Here is a 14,549-nt window from a genome sequence, read left to right as displayed (position 1 = left end):
TATTAAACTTGTTTTTATATTGGTCGCTAAATTAAAAATAGCAACCGATTTAGCCACCAACATATTCTAAAATCTTGTTTTTTTGTTTTAGTTGCTTATTCGGTCACTAAATTAAAAAAATAGCGATCGATTTTAGCGACCGACTACATTGGCTTTGTCATTGGTAGTTAAATCGGTCACTAATTTAGTAATCGATTTTTTTTTTTAAATCCTAGAAAAGTTTGATTAGTCGCAAAATCGGTCGCTAATAGGACCAATTTTGTTGGTCGCTAAAATCGGTCGCTATTTTAAAACTTTCTTGTACTGTAAATAATAAAATAATATATTTTTGAATATTTTCTTTCATAAATTTTGAAAATAAAAAATATTAAATATAAAAAATATAAAAAGTATGAAAAATTGAAAACGCAAACTAAACTTACTCTAATTATATTAAGATTATTTTAATGTAACTTTTTATTTATATCTTTATTTATAACTATAGTACACTTGATTAAAAAACCAAAAAAAAAAAATTAACTACACTATATATATATATATATATTATTTTCAATAGAATTTAGAGTATTTATAAAAGAAAATCTTATACATATTTTCGAACGAATTGAATTAATTGAGAATTAAGAAGTTCGTGTTTTTGCATGCAGTGGTGGCTAATGTGAATTTTCGCCTCCCATTCCATGGTCAATACGGACAATACCATTCTACTTAGTGGGAGGAATAAAAACCATGGTCGGATGTACCCATCGCATGGTTTTATTTTTCCATGGTTTCAGGTTTCACACTTCTTAGCCAATAATTGATACTCTTATTGGAGCATAAAAATCATGGCATAATGGTCGCACTTTAAAAATGAGTAAAAGAGACCAAAAGTGTTATATAACATTGACAATAACCCCTGACCCAAAAAAAAAAAAACAAACATTGACAATAACAAAATTTTGCTACTTATTTTGTTCGTCGTGTGAGCGAAATATACATATATTTATCTCCTTTTTTATTATAATGGAATTTGGAAATATATATGTAATGTGAAGTAGAAATGTAAATACTCTCATATTTATTTCTATATATTAATAAATAGTATATTTATTTCATTTATTTAAAAAAAATCAATTTTTCTTTATTATTAACTAGAGTTTACTATATACATTAAATAATATTATTATATCTCATCATGTACCATATATTACGGGGTTAATACTCAAATTCGTCCCTAAAAGATCACGCGATCTTTATTTTCGTCCTCGAATGATTTTTTTAATCAAATTAGTCCCTGAAAGATAAAATGTAAGTCAAATTAGTCACTGACCTGCCACGTGGCATTTTTTGACAAAAGGACTAATTTGACTTACATTTTATCTTTTAGGGACTAATTTGATTAAAAAAATTATTCGAGGACGAAAATGAAGATCGTGTGATCTTTCAGGAACGAATTTGAGTATTAACCCATATATTATGTGTATTTCTCATATTATATGATAAAATTAAAATATTTGAAGATATAACCGAGTAAATGGAGATAGAATAAACCTGTAATGTGTGTGAGTGTATGAAGAACAAGCCACGGGGAAAGGAGAGATGTCGGTCTCTGTTGTTAATATTAAAGTATATAATAATTTAATTCAAATGATGGGTGCAGTGGTAGCTAAGGGTACGCTTAAGGTGTATTTGGACTTTGAGAATTTAGAAGTGTTGGTAAGGTAGTGATGGAAGAGGGTTTTAGAATTCTAGAGTTTGGAAAAAAAGTCATTGTAATTGGGTTGAGGGCTTCACAAGTTGAAGATGATAGGGATAATTTAGAAATTAAATGTACTTTTTTAACCAAATAGTTAACACAAAAAAGTAACAATGGAATAATTTTTTTAAACAGAATTTATAATGATAGTTTAGCTTTTTTTTTTTTTTTTAGAAATTTTCAGTTGTATTTATTTGTAGAGACAATATTATATTTGATGGTTAAAAATTAAAATTAAAATTTTTAGTCTAAAAATACAAAATTTTAGTTTATTCATCGTTATTTTAAAAAAGTGAAGATATAAAGCACTTAAATTTTTTAAAACCAAAGAAACTAAAATTTTAATAATATTTCTTTTTAAAAATAAACACATTCAACTTTTCAAATTTCAATTTTATCCCTCTTTTATAACAAGTTAGGATTTTTCTCTCATTTTTTCACTTGTTCTTTCTCTTCTGACTCAGGCAAACTCTACCCAGAGGCACTCCCTCCTCAAGCTCCATCCCATTGTCGCCGATGTTGTTGTGTCGAAGATAAGTCATCATTGTTTTTTCGCTGTTCAGCGTTTTGTGCTCATTTCTCTGTCCATCTATGTTCCTGTTGAGCTTCGCTATGCTCTTCAATCTTTTTTTGTCTGTATTTCTGCGTGTTTGCATGAGTGTTATGCAATACCCCCAATTAAAAAGTAAACAATGGTAAATTCAAATTCATAAAATTTAACAATTGACCCAAAAAAAAAAGTCTAAAAACAAAAACAACCAAAATAATGAAAGAAAAAGAGGCAAAAAAGGTTAATCATGAAGTAAGAACAGAGGACAAGTAGTCCTATCTAGTCCTTATCATAAGATCCTAACTTATAAAATTTGCCCAAAATAAATTAAAATAGGTGAAGGGAGGTGAAGAAAGGTCAGGTGGAGGGAGGCTGAGGGCTCACTAAGAGGGAAAGAGAAAAGCTGAGAAAGATTAGCTTTGTAGTGTTATTATTTTCTTTAATAAAAAAGAATATTTTAATAATTATTTTTGTTTTAATTTTTATATTTATGTTAAGTTAAATAAGATACTGAATTATAATTTAATTTTGTACACTGTAAATCAAACACAATACATAAATTTAATTAAATTTCTACTTCTTAGTCTCAGTCTTAATTTCTCTTTCAAATCTAGTCTCCTAATATTAAAATCAGTTTTATTAGAGAACCAACTAGAAATGTAGCCAATTAGAACCAACTAATTGAAAAACAAGTCTGTTATAAAAAAAAGTTCACCCTTATTACCTTAATTTTTTGAATCTCAAAATTAAAAATACAAGAAGTTGACTTGAATTAGCTTAAATTGGGTTATGTTGTAGTTGGCTTTTTAAATTTTTTTTCTTAAAATTATGGATGAGTCTTCCAAAGAAGATAATAATGCTGCTAATGCCTTCTGACTAAGTGGTCATTTTATCTCTCATGTATGTATAATTATAATTTTTTTTTTTATCATAAAATGTATCTAAATTAATAGATAATATTGGCTAAAAATATGATGAATTATTCTCAAGTATAGGCAATTTACAGAAAATAGTGAGAATATATTTTTTTATTGTTAAATTTTGAATTGATATCTATTTTATTTTGGATAACTTTATATGTAATCCAGTTTTGAATCATAAAAATTTTGAATCAATTGTTTTGCTTGAAGATCAAAGCTAAGACTTTTAAGAAGAGTTGTTGAGATTCAAATTTCAAATTTAATATATTGGAAGAGATTTAAAAGATCTAGATTGTGAGAGATTTGATTTAGAAGATATGATAGACACAACTTAGAGAATAAGTATATAATTTTTGCTTCCTATAAGTAGAGTACTAGAAAATTTTACTTAGATACAATTTTTCTAATTGCTAAGTGGTTTTAGGTTAAGATGGATCTTTCTGAATTATTCTCTTGAAATTTTGTTTTCATTTATTTTTCTGATTTAATTAATTATATAATTATTTAGTTTTTCTTAATGTTTTCCAAAGATTCATAAACTTAAGAATTGATTTATGTTTACCTAAATAAATAGTTATAAGTTAAAATATAGCCTATTGAGGAATTGTTTGCTTCTGAGGTCTTAGCAATTTTCATTTTTTTTAATCGATAGTTAGGTTTAAATTGAAATTAAGTTATTAAGCTGATTATTCTAATTAGAAAAGTCGTTGTACTTGAACTATCAAATTACTAGTATAGTTAAGAGCAATTCCACTTTAATTATTATATTGAAAAAAGTGTGGATGAATAGATATTAAAGAGTTTAAGACTGTAGATGAAGTTGAATTTTGTCACCTATTTTTTATTTATTGTTTCTTATGTTTATAGTTTGTTGATTTCAGGTTTTGTCTAGATAGTGCTAGGCTCGATTGAGCTTATACTTGAATTAGTTTTCAAGAAAATGTTAACCTTTTTCATTCAATTTCTTACTACTTGCGACTCAACGTATTTGCCCTAACTGAATTGTATTCGATAACAAACTTGTTGAAGTTATAAGAGATAAAAACAAAGACTTAATACTTAATGCCTTCTGTTATGATGTATTGATTTGGTACGTTAATTTGTCGCGATTTAAATTTTTTGTCTAAATTTTATGTGCTTGAAATTTATTAGCGTTTCTGAAAACTTGACAGCCACTCCAAAGTTCCTAAATTTCACAAATTGAACTTATTATTATCGTCTTTATAAAAATGTTGGAGAGACAATTAAGTTTTTAGATGTTTTAGTAAGTTTGAGTTACATAAAACTAAGTCAGAAATCTAAAATTATAATAAGTTGATGTACAAAATCAGCACGACATTAACGAAAATAAGTTCACGGACTAATACAAGTTACTATTATAAATTTTGAGATCTAAATTGAAACAAATTTTAAAGGTCAAATTGAATATTAATTTTAAAAACTAAATTACAAAATTACTCTTGAATTCAATAATTTTTTCTAATTATTTTACTAATTTATTTTCTCTTATCAATTAATTTAAGAATATACCTGAAAAAAATACTTATTTGAGAACACAAAAATGTACTAAAGTTTAAAACAGTTGATTAAAGGAAAGAAGTAATAAACACGTATACAAATACAAAAATTCAAAAACAAATTTCGACTCATTAATTTAGATATGCTTCATCTATGTGTGTAACGCATTAGTATGGAGTAAAGTGGTGCTTTACAAGCCAATGAGTAATAACTCAAATGGCATAGTCTCTCCATACTCAATTAAGAGGTTGCGGGTTCGAGTCTCCTATCTTTGGTAAAAAAAAAAAAAAAAAAGTGGTGCTTTACAAGGGTGTGGAACAGCTTTTGGCTCTACCATGGAGCAAGAAATCGGAGGGAGGGAGTTGTGTGCCAAAAAAAATGAGGTACCAAATCGGAGGGTCCGAAATGTGAGGGATGAAAATTTTAAATTTTACGGTGAACTAATCGGACCCTCCGATTAGTTTTTTTTTTTAATTAGAAAACGGACTCTCCGAATTTGCATAAAAAATTATTTTTTTTAAAAACGGACCGTCCGAGTTTTACTACCACAACTCCCTCGGTCCGAATTGTGTTCGACTGTCACCACATGCAGGTCAAGTACCTGTATACTCCATAACGAGGCAAGACACCAAACTTACCTCCATATTAAAAATAAAAAGCGACAAATTTCACTCTCACTCCATAACACTTTACTCACCCACATGCGAAAACTACCTCCTTCTCTCTCCGGCGCAGTGCAATTGTTCTTTCCCCTCCTTCTGCTGTGGTGCGATTCTTTTTTTTCTTGTTTGATTATGTATTTTTGTCTCTATATCAAGGTGAGCTTTTATTCCGTCTGTTTTTATTTTTGTATTTTTTATTTTTATATTTAAGATCACATGCTTCATTTTAAGTCTCTGCATTTTCTCTTTTATTCCTAGTATTTTGCTTCTTTATTTGATGTTTAATTTTTGTTTTAAACGTAAAATGAGAATGAAAGCGTACAAGATAAGAAAAATCTGACAGTAAATCCGACAATAACCGGACATAAATTTAAATCGTGAACATTCTTCCTCCTCATTCGAGATTCATTCTCTCTCTCACTCAACCACTGTTTTCTATCCTCTCCCCAACACCAGCATCTGTGGCCACAGACACCACCACTATCACAGCACCTTCTCCGTCGTCGTCAACCCACCCACCGCCGTCACCCCTCCTTTCTTCTTCTTCTCCCTCTTCCCTTTTTGTCACTTCACCGTTCACCTTCTCCCCTCTCGGAACCGACGTGCCACACCACAGACCCATCACAGCTACTGCCTGGCTTCGCCTTTCTCCCTCCTCACGCCTCTGCTCGACTTTGCTTCCTGCTTGCATGTCGTCGCACCTCCCTCCGCCTCTCCTCCATCTCTGTGGGTGGTTGTTGCGGCTCGTCCCTTGTCGTCCGTGCCTCCGTGGTTGTGCTGCCTGCGCGCTGTTGTGCGTCGTCCACCTTCTGGAATCGATTTTGCCTTTTCAACAACAGGTAATCATTTTAGTTTTTTTTTAGTTATTTTAATATTTTATATGCTATATTAATTTTAAGTAGTTGATTCATTGATGTTATTACTATTAATTTATTGTTGATTGGTTCATGATGATGATTAAAATATGGCAGTGGTTGAAATATTAAATTGGTTTATGAATTTATTTATGAATATGAATATGCAGTGGTTTTGCTTATTATGAATATGCTGAAGTTTTGTTGATTGTTGAATTGGTTTTATATGAATTCATAATGTAAGGAAAATATTGGCATTATTCTAATTATCCAATGAAATTTTTCTTATTTTAAAAATGTGACATTTTAGGAAAAAATATTATTTTGAGTATATGTGTTATGTACATTATTGAGCTTATTGTTGATTGTTTTCTTATTTTTAACTCACAAATATTTTGAAATCATCTTAGTCGCACTAGTTGAGTTGAATTTGAACTTTGAAAAGTGTTTCAATTATTGAACTAAATTGCTGAATATTGTTGCTGGAGCTGTTTGAAATTGTCTTAATTATGATTATTCACTGTATTATGGTTGGTTTTGCTCTTTGCAAATATGACGACGGATAGAGGTGTTGCGAATCAGGCTGCTGGTCGTGGTCGTGGTAAAGGGAGGATTTCTTTCGGTATCCCTGGGAATTCTGGATCTTCTCCCTCTACTCTGACTACCCTGGTGACGTCACAGGTTGCGGATTTTTTAGCGGACCAGTCATTCATCACGGCCCCTAATCCCAACTACGGCCCTCTATCTACGACGACGCCACCGCCTCCAACCACTCAGCATCCCGTTGCCACGACGACGCCGCCTCCAGCGACGGAAGCCGCGACCCTGGAGTCCTCTCACGGAAGTGAGGCAGCTGATGCCCCTCCACCACCTCCCATCTTAGGTTGACGATTTGGCCTGATAGCGGCATGAGGTAAGTATCACTTTAAGTCTTCTATATTTCCTGATTATTGAATTGTTGAAAGTGTCTGATTATTGATTCTAGTTTAGTGGATTTAAGCCTGTAGGTTTGAATTGCTGAAAGTGTTCATGTTTCCTAATTATTGAATTGCTGAATGTATCTGATTATTGATTCTAGTTTAGTGGATTTAGGGGCGTAGGTTTGAATGGTTGAAAGTATTTCATGTTTCCTGATTATTGAATTACTGGAAGTGTCTGATTATTAATTCAAGTTTAGTAGATTTAGAGTTGTAGGTTTGAATGGCTGAAAATATTTTATGTTTCCTAACTAGTGAATTGCTGAAAGTGTCTATTGTTCATTGATTGTTGACATTTGGTGTTGTTTAAGTTAATTGTTGATGGAAAGAGTTTATGGTGCATTCCAGTTATAGGTGAAACTCTACCAAAATTTCTATAAAAATCTCTATATATTATGGTTATTTGCTTTTGAAGTTTTAATTTATATTGCCATATTAGTTTGTCTGTGAATTGTTGATAGGTTCATGCCGAACAACAACACATCTACTCAGAAGATGACTAACATCATCAAGCTGATGTACGACCACCCTAGCCCAGCTACAAGAAGATCCCTCTAAGACCAGAGAGCGATGGTTTCAGAAATGGGTGATAATTAATTATTTTTTTAGTTTTAAACATTTTTAGCTAGATTATATCTTCTGTTTTGATTAACTAATTTTAAAGTTTCTTTGTGTAGCTGTATTTTATATAAGATAACTCTCATGATGCCTTCATTAGGAATATATACGATTATCGAATGGGTCGGTGACTATAGCAGATGCTGGAGGATGTTCATGAGGGGTAGGACCACCTAACGACCTGGCTCTGACCGAAAATAAAGAAGGCTTTGTTAGTTCATTGGGAGACCAGTAAGGGGTTCAGGCATCGACATTTCACCAACAAAGCTATCAAAGCATCAGCCAGGTTGTCCAAGTATACCGGCGGCTGAGCGTCCTTCATGAAGACTAAGGCCAGACTGGTATGTAGTGTCTTTAATTTCTATATTAACTTAGTTATATTCTTTTACATATCATTAATAGGCATCCTTATCATATTGTTCCAATGCAACATGTGTAGTCGAAGTCGTTGGATCACGAGACAATATTGGCGGAGACGTTCAAGTACATCTACATGTTGAAGGAAAACAAAGCAAGATTTGCTTATCAGCAGTCTTAGTATCATTATGTGAGTAAACATACATCTAATTTTTTATATAAAATTAGAGATCAACTGTATAGCTGTCTTACTAATCACAATAACATGTGTTACACAAGAGTCCTACATGCAAATACTAGAGGCCGCGACTCAACAATCTCAGCAAAGTGGGGAGGACGCTGCCAATGGATATGTCGCTTCAGTCGTTGATCCCGATGCGGATTGGCGTGAGATTGCCTCAACACCGTACAAGAATCGCATATACGAGCTGAGGTCGTTCTTCGCCAGCAGCCTCCGCACCTTCACGTTAAAGCCATTATCTGTCTCTACCACAAGTCGAGCCGTCGGGCCCGAAAAAGGCATGGATTTGAGGCTGCAGGTGTAGGAGCTCACCTGTAGCCTTTCCTAGTAGGCTCAGGAACTGAATAATTATTAGAAGAGGTATCAAGAGATCCTCACACGCATGATAGACACGGATGACCTCAAGCTGGAGTGGAGGGAGCAGCTGGAGCGGCTTCAGCAGATGGAGGCTCAGATGGAGGTGTACCAGGCTCAGATGCGCGCCGCTGGCATCATCCCTGTTGGTAGCAGCGGTCCTGCTGACCATCATAAAGACTAAGGCCAGACTAGTACATAGTGTCTTTAATTTCTATATTAACTTAGTTATATTCTTTTACATGTCATTAATAGGCATCCTAATTATATTATTCCAATGCAACATGTGTAGTTGAAGTCGTTAGATCGCGAGATGACATTGGCGAAGACATTCAATTACACACACACGTTGAAGGAGAACAAAGCAAGATTTGCTGATCAGCAGTCTCAGTATCATTATGTAAGTAAACATACATCTAATTTTTTTTATATAAAATTAGAGATCAACTGTATAGCTGTCTTACTAATCACAATAACATGTGTTACACAAGAGTCCTACACGCAGAGACTAGAGGCCACGACTCAACAATCTCAGCAATTACCTGTAACCTTTTCCAGTAGGCTCAGAAACTGAACAATTATCGGGAGAGTTATCAGGAGATCCTCATACGCGTGATGGACACGGATGACCTCAGGATGGAGTGGAGGGAACAGCTGGAGCGGCTTCAGCAGATGGAGGCTCAGATGCACGCCGCTGACATCATCCCTGCTGGTGGCACACAGACATCACCGTCTTCTGTGTCACCTCATCAGGGCTATGGGAACAACGACAACGATGAGGACTACCTGAATCTTTAGTTATTAATTTTTCATTTTATTGTTTCATTGCATTTATTTGATATACTTGACTTTTAATTTATTTAAATATTTTATTTTTTTAAATAATAGTTCTCTATTATTTGTAAATTGATCATTAATTGTGTGAAAGACAAATTTAAATAAAAATTAAAATTGACCATTTATTTCACAATTTTTTTTTAAAAAATTGACATTGCTGTCGGATTTATCGAAAGAATAATTCGATAGTAATAGTGCAGAAAATAACATATTGTGGCACCAAAATTACAGGTGGAATTAACCAAATGATTTTTTGATCAAGTAATCTGTTGCGGAATACGGAAGTAATTACCGTCGGGCAAAAAGTTTCGACAAAAAATATTTATCGGCGAAGTTTATACCGTCTGATTCCTTCCGTTAGTAAATCCGACGGTACTCAACATTTTTTTTTTGTAAAATGAGGTTGAAATTTGATTTGCATTTTTGAATTTAATTATTACTTTGAGCGTGTTTAATTATAACCAGATTTCATAAAATGATTTGGAGCTAGTTTGATTATCTGATTATAGTATCAAACTAAATAAAAAAAATTTTACATATTTAAAATTTCAAAAATTAGATGTCTAAAATTTAGTATTTGTTCACTCACAAAAATCCCTTCAAGAAAACTGAGGTGCATGGCAAATTAAAGATAACAATAGCAATTTAAAAATACATATATCATCACAAAGCTCATAATAAACTTAAAAAATAACTAACAATACTCTCTCATTACTCCATAGGCGCAATTCATTTTTAACCTTATGCCTCTATATATTCGTGTATCTATGAAGAATGAACAATCTAACAATTGCTCGCATACAGAACTGTAAATCCCAAAGAATTAGAAAATAATTAATTAATAAATTAATTATTATTTAAAAAAATTAAAAAATTAAATTTTATAGTTTTATGAAGTAAAAATAATTAAAATATAAATTTTATCACTAATTTTAAAGGTTTTGGCCAAAAATTAGGCCAACAGGCTAAACCGAGCAAACCAGACCAAGAGGCCCCAACCCATTCACATAACCCATATATATAGCATGCAAACAGCCTCCTTCCTTCCTCATTCATCACAAACACGCTGAAATGGAAGAGAGGTGAGAATGGGAGTTCCAATTTCAATTTCAATCTTCAATCCTCCATAAATTTCAATCTGAAGCTCCAATTGACAAGCCGTCAGTGGCCACGCGTTAGTCTAAGAATTCTATACAAGACCCACCCAACTATTTGGTAAAAAATTTGATATTGTGTACCCAGTTTTCTGTTTCTCCATTTTTCACGAATTTAGATTTTGATTTTTGAGAGATTATGTAATTTTGGTGTTTAGGAACAAATTAGCTTTATGGACTTGCTAGGTATTGACCCAAATCTCCATCGATAAGGTGAAGAACCTCTAACCCTTGTGAAATCTGTGTTTAAGTAAGGTTTATATTGATTTAGTGATGATTATTTGTATTAGATTGAGTTGTGGGTTGTGTTGGGGCATGTTGGTGGTGTTGGATACTTGATGTTGGTTTTTGGGGAGCTGAAGATCCGTTTGGTGTGACCTTGAAAGCTTGAGTTTCTGCGGAACGGTGCTGTTCATACCCTGGGTCGAGAAGACCGAGCCGGGATGTTCAGTAGCAAAGCGACCGACCTCTTTAGGTCAAGCGGACCGACTTCTTTATGAAGAAGTCGGCCAAAGCGACAGGAAAAGCCCAAAGAAGGGTCCAACTCAAGGAATACGACCCAGATCCAAAGGTAGCCCAAGCCGATAGAGACAAGGGCAGTTCCACAGAAGATAAGCTGACCTCAACAAAAGATAAGATAAGATAAGATAAGATAACTAACTTATCTTATCCAAAGAAGGTCACATCTCTCTACTATAAATACACTGGAGCACCCAGGTATAACTCATACTCTGATTCTACAATAAACCTGCTTAATACACGTGCTAACTTAAGCATCGGAGTCTCTTGCAGGTACCCCCCCCCCACCCTCCGGTGGCCATGGATCAGCAGTGCAACAAGTCCAATAAGTCAGACACAACAGCTCCGGCCGCCACCCGCCAGCCGGACACGCCATCTCCGACCAGTACAGAAGATCTCATCCGAGATCGACCTCCAGTTTCAGGTAACCCTCGGAACAGGTGCTAATTGTAATGTTCCGGGTGTTACGAGAAAATCGCCCAAGGTATGGGTTTAATTTCTTGTATATAATATATAATGTGTCGTGAAAACTTAGGCTAGACGACTTAAGATAAGTTGAATTGTATGTTTGATGCATGATTAGTGGTTATAGCTAATGCCATGTGTGTTGAGTTGGATGTGGATAAATGGATGTGTTGGTTAACAATGATTTATTAGTAAGCGATAAAATGTATAAAATGTTATGTTAGGTGAAAGTGACAGCAAGAGTTAGAGTTAAATAAGACAGAAAGTAAACTGCAGAGTTAGAGTTATAATGTGACTTGGGTACCTTAGAGAGTTTTACCAAATTTATGGTTCAGTTTATTTCTTTAAGTTTTATAATCTAAGTGTCGAAGTTCTAGGATTGCCTCTGGCTTTTCCGGGACCTTATTTATTATATATGCAGGCACTTCAACTATACTAATAACCCCCAGTTCTCATCCCACACGATATTGTTGTTTTTCAGATGCAGGTCGAGAGGCACCTCGATAAGCGTTTGGAGTTTAATCTGCAAGCGAAGTGTTATATCTTGGGACTCCGTATTTTGAGCTTATATGTTTATTCTGTATTTAGATTCTCCTCTGCATATTTAACTTTATTTTGTCCCTCTTAGAGATCTATGTAGAGAAACAGGTTGTTGATTTATCTGTTTTGGGATATTTTGGGTTCTGTATACTTATGTAAATACTCTTCCGCCAGCCTTAGCTTCGTAGGCTGAGCTTGGAGCTTGATTACTATGTACCCTTGATCCTCTACTCTTGTTATATATATATATATATATATATATATATATATATATATATATATATATATATATATTTTACGTTCCTTCGCACGCAAACTTTCCGTTTACGTGAGCGTTTCGCTCTTTGTTTTATACCTTTCTTCAAAGGCTCCTAGTTACAAATCCTTTTCGAACTATATTATATATATAATTTTGTTTTTAGAAGTCTTAGCGCCTCGCCACCTCTGTTTTACATCCTAGGTGTAAAGCTATGTGTGGTAGGGTGTTACATTATGGTATCAGAGTAGTTCGTTCCTGTAGTGTCTGAGGGATGGACTGACTATGCTTCTGAGCATACTCTGGCTGTGTGTATATGCTATTTAGGATGTCTGCTTGACATATATAGCATAGATGTTCATGAGCATACGTTTGGAGAATTGAAGCACTAGACTTGAGATGTTAAGACTGATCACATTAATATCAATTGTTCGGTGTGGACAAGACCCAAAGGGCGTCTTATGGACGCGAGCGAGATTATACGATTGATTTTAAAGCTGCTCTGGAAGATATGGTTGCTGCTGTACGAGCTACTGCTAAAGGAATAGAGCAAACAAACTAGGAACGATGAGGGAGGTGGTAATAGACTTGGTGGTGGAGACAACCAAGGAATTTGAACTCGTGCAGCTAGAGTAAAGGTCAATGGCTTTTAGTTAGATAGGTAAAAAGATTTCAAGGAGATTTTTGGTGGAAGCGAGTGAAGATTTGAGTTCATAGTGGTTTATAATCAAAGTGGCGCTGCAGAAGTACGGTGATTTTGATGGCTCTAGGGTAGTAGTGACGGGAAAAATGAGACTTGGGATATGGGATGGTTTTGAGGACTGACGTAGGATTGAGGAATGGAAAGTGTGAGTGCATAGTTTAGGTTATAAGGGATTGACCCAAATTAAGAGATTCAGGATTTGGTTGGTGTTTGACATAGTCGAGAAGGAATTAATGTTTAAGAACTCTTGAAGGGTAAGGAAGTCTGTAGTCATTGAGAAAGAGTTAGACGCAGCTAAGAGTGAAACAAATGAGTATGACTTAGACTTGAATTTGGTTAAGTTTATGATCTTGTACATGAGAATGGAGAATGTAAAATTAGTGTTTGAATTGATGTTGAAAAATGATAGAATGAATGATATCAGGTTGGTTGAATTTGAGGAAGCATATACGAAGATTTCAAAGTAAATTTTCGAGGGCGAAAATTTTTATTAGGGGGTAGGATGTAAACCCCGAGTAATTAGTAAATAATTAACCAATAAATTAATTATTATTTAAAGAAATTAGAAAATTAAATTTTATAGTTTCATGAAGTAGAAATAATTAAAATATGAATTTTAACACTAATTTTAAAGGTTCTACCCCAAAATTAGGCCAACAGACTAAACCGAGCGAACCGGGCCAAGAGGGCCCCAGCCCATTCACATAACCCATATATATAGCATGCTAACAGCCTCCTTCCTTCCCCATTCATCAGAAACACGCTGAAATGGAAGAGAGGTGAGAATGGGAGTTCCAATTTCAATTTCAATCTTCAATCCTCCATAACTTTCAATCTGAAGCTCCAATTGACGAGTCGTCTGCGGCCACGCGTTATTCTCGGAAATCTATACAAAATTCACCCAACTATTTGGTAAGAAATTTGATATTGTGTACCCAGTTTTCTGTTTTCCCATTTTTCACGAATTTAGATTTTGATTTTTGAGAGATTTTGTAATTTTGGTATTTAGGATGAAATTAGCTTTATGGGCTTGTTGGATATTGATCCAAATCTCCATCGGTAAGGTGAAGAACCTCTAACCCTTGCGAAATCCGTGTTTAAGTAAAGTTTATGTTGAGTTAGTGATTATTATTTGTATTAGATTGAGTTGTGGGTTGTGTTGGGGCACGTTGGTGGTGTTGGATACTTAATGTTGGTTTTTGGGGTAATGGTGCAAAGTTAGTAGACTTTACGGTTAACAAGTTAAAAAGTGTTTGATTACTAACAACAGCGAATAACTTTGACAA

The sequence above is a fragment of the Arachis ipaensis genome, chromosome B9 (genome assembly GCF_059453495.1).
Source record: "Arachis ipaensis isolate K30076 ecotype BB chromosome B9, ASM5945349v1, whole genome shotgun sequence".
NCBI classification, from domain to species: domain Eukaryota; kingdom Viridiplantae; phylum Streptophyta; class Magnoliopsida; order Fabales; family Fabaceae; genus Arachis; species Arachis ipaensis.
The sequence above is the reverse complement of the archived record's forward strand: the minus strand, read 5'-3'. Positions refer to the sequence as shown.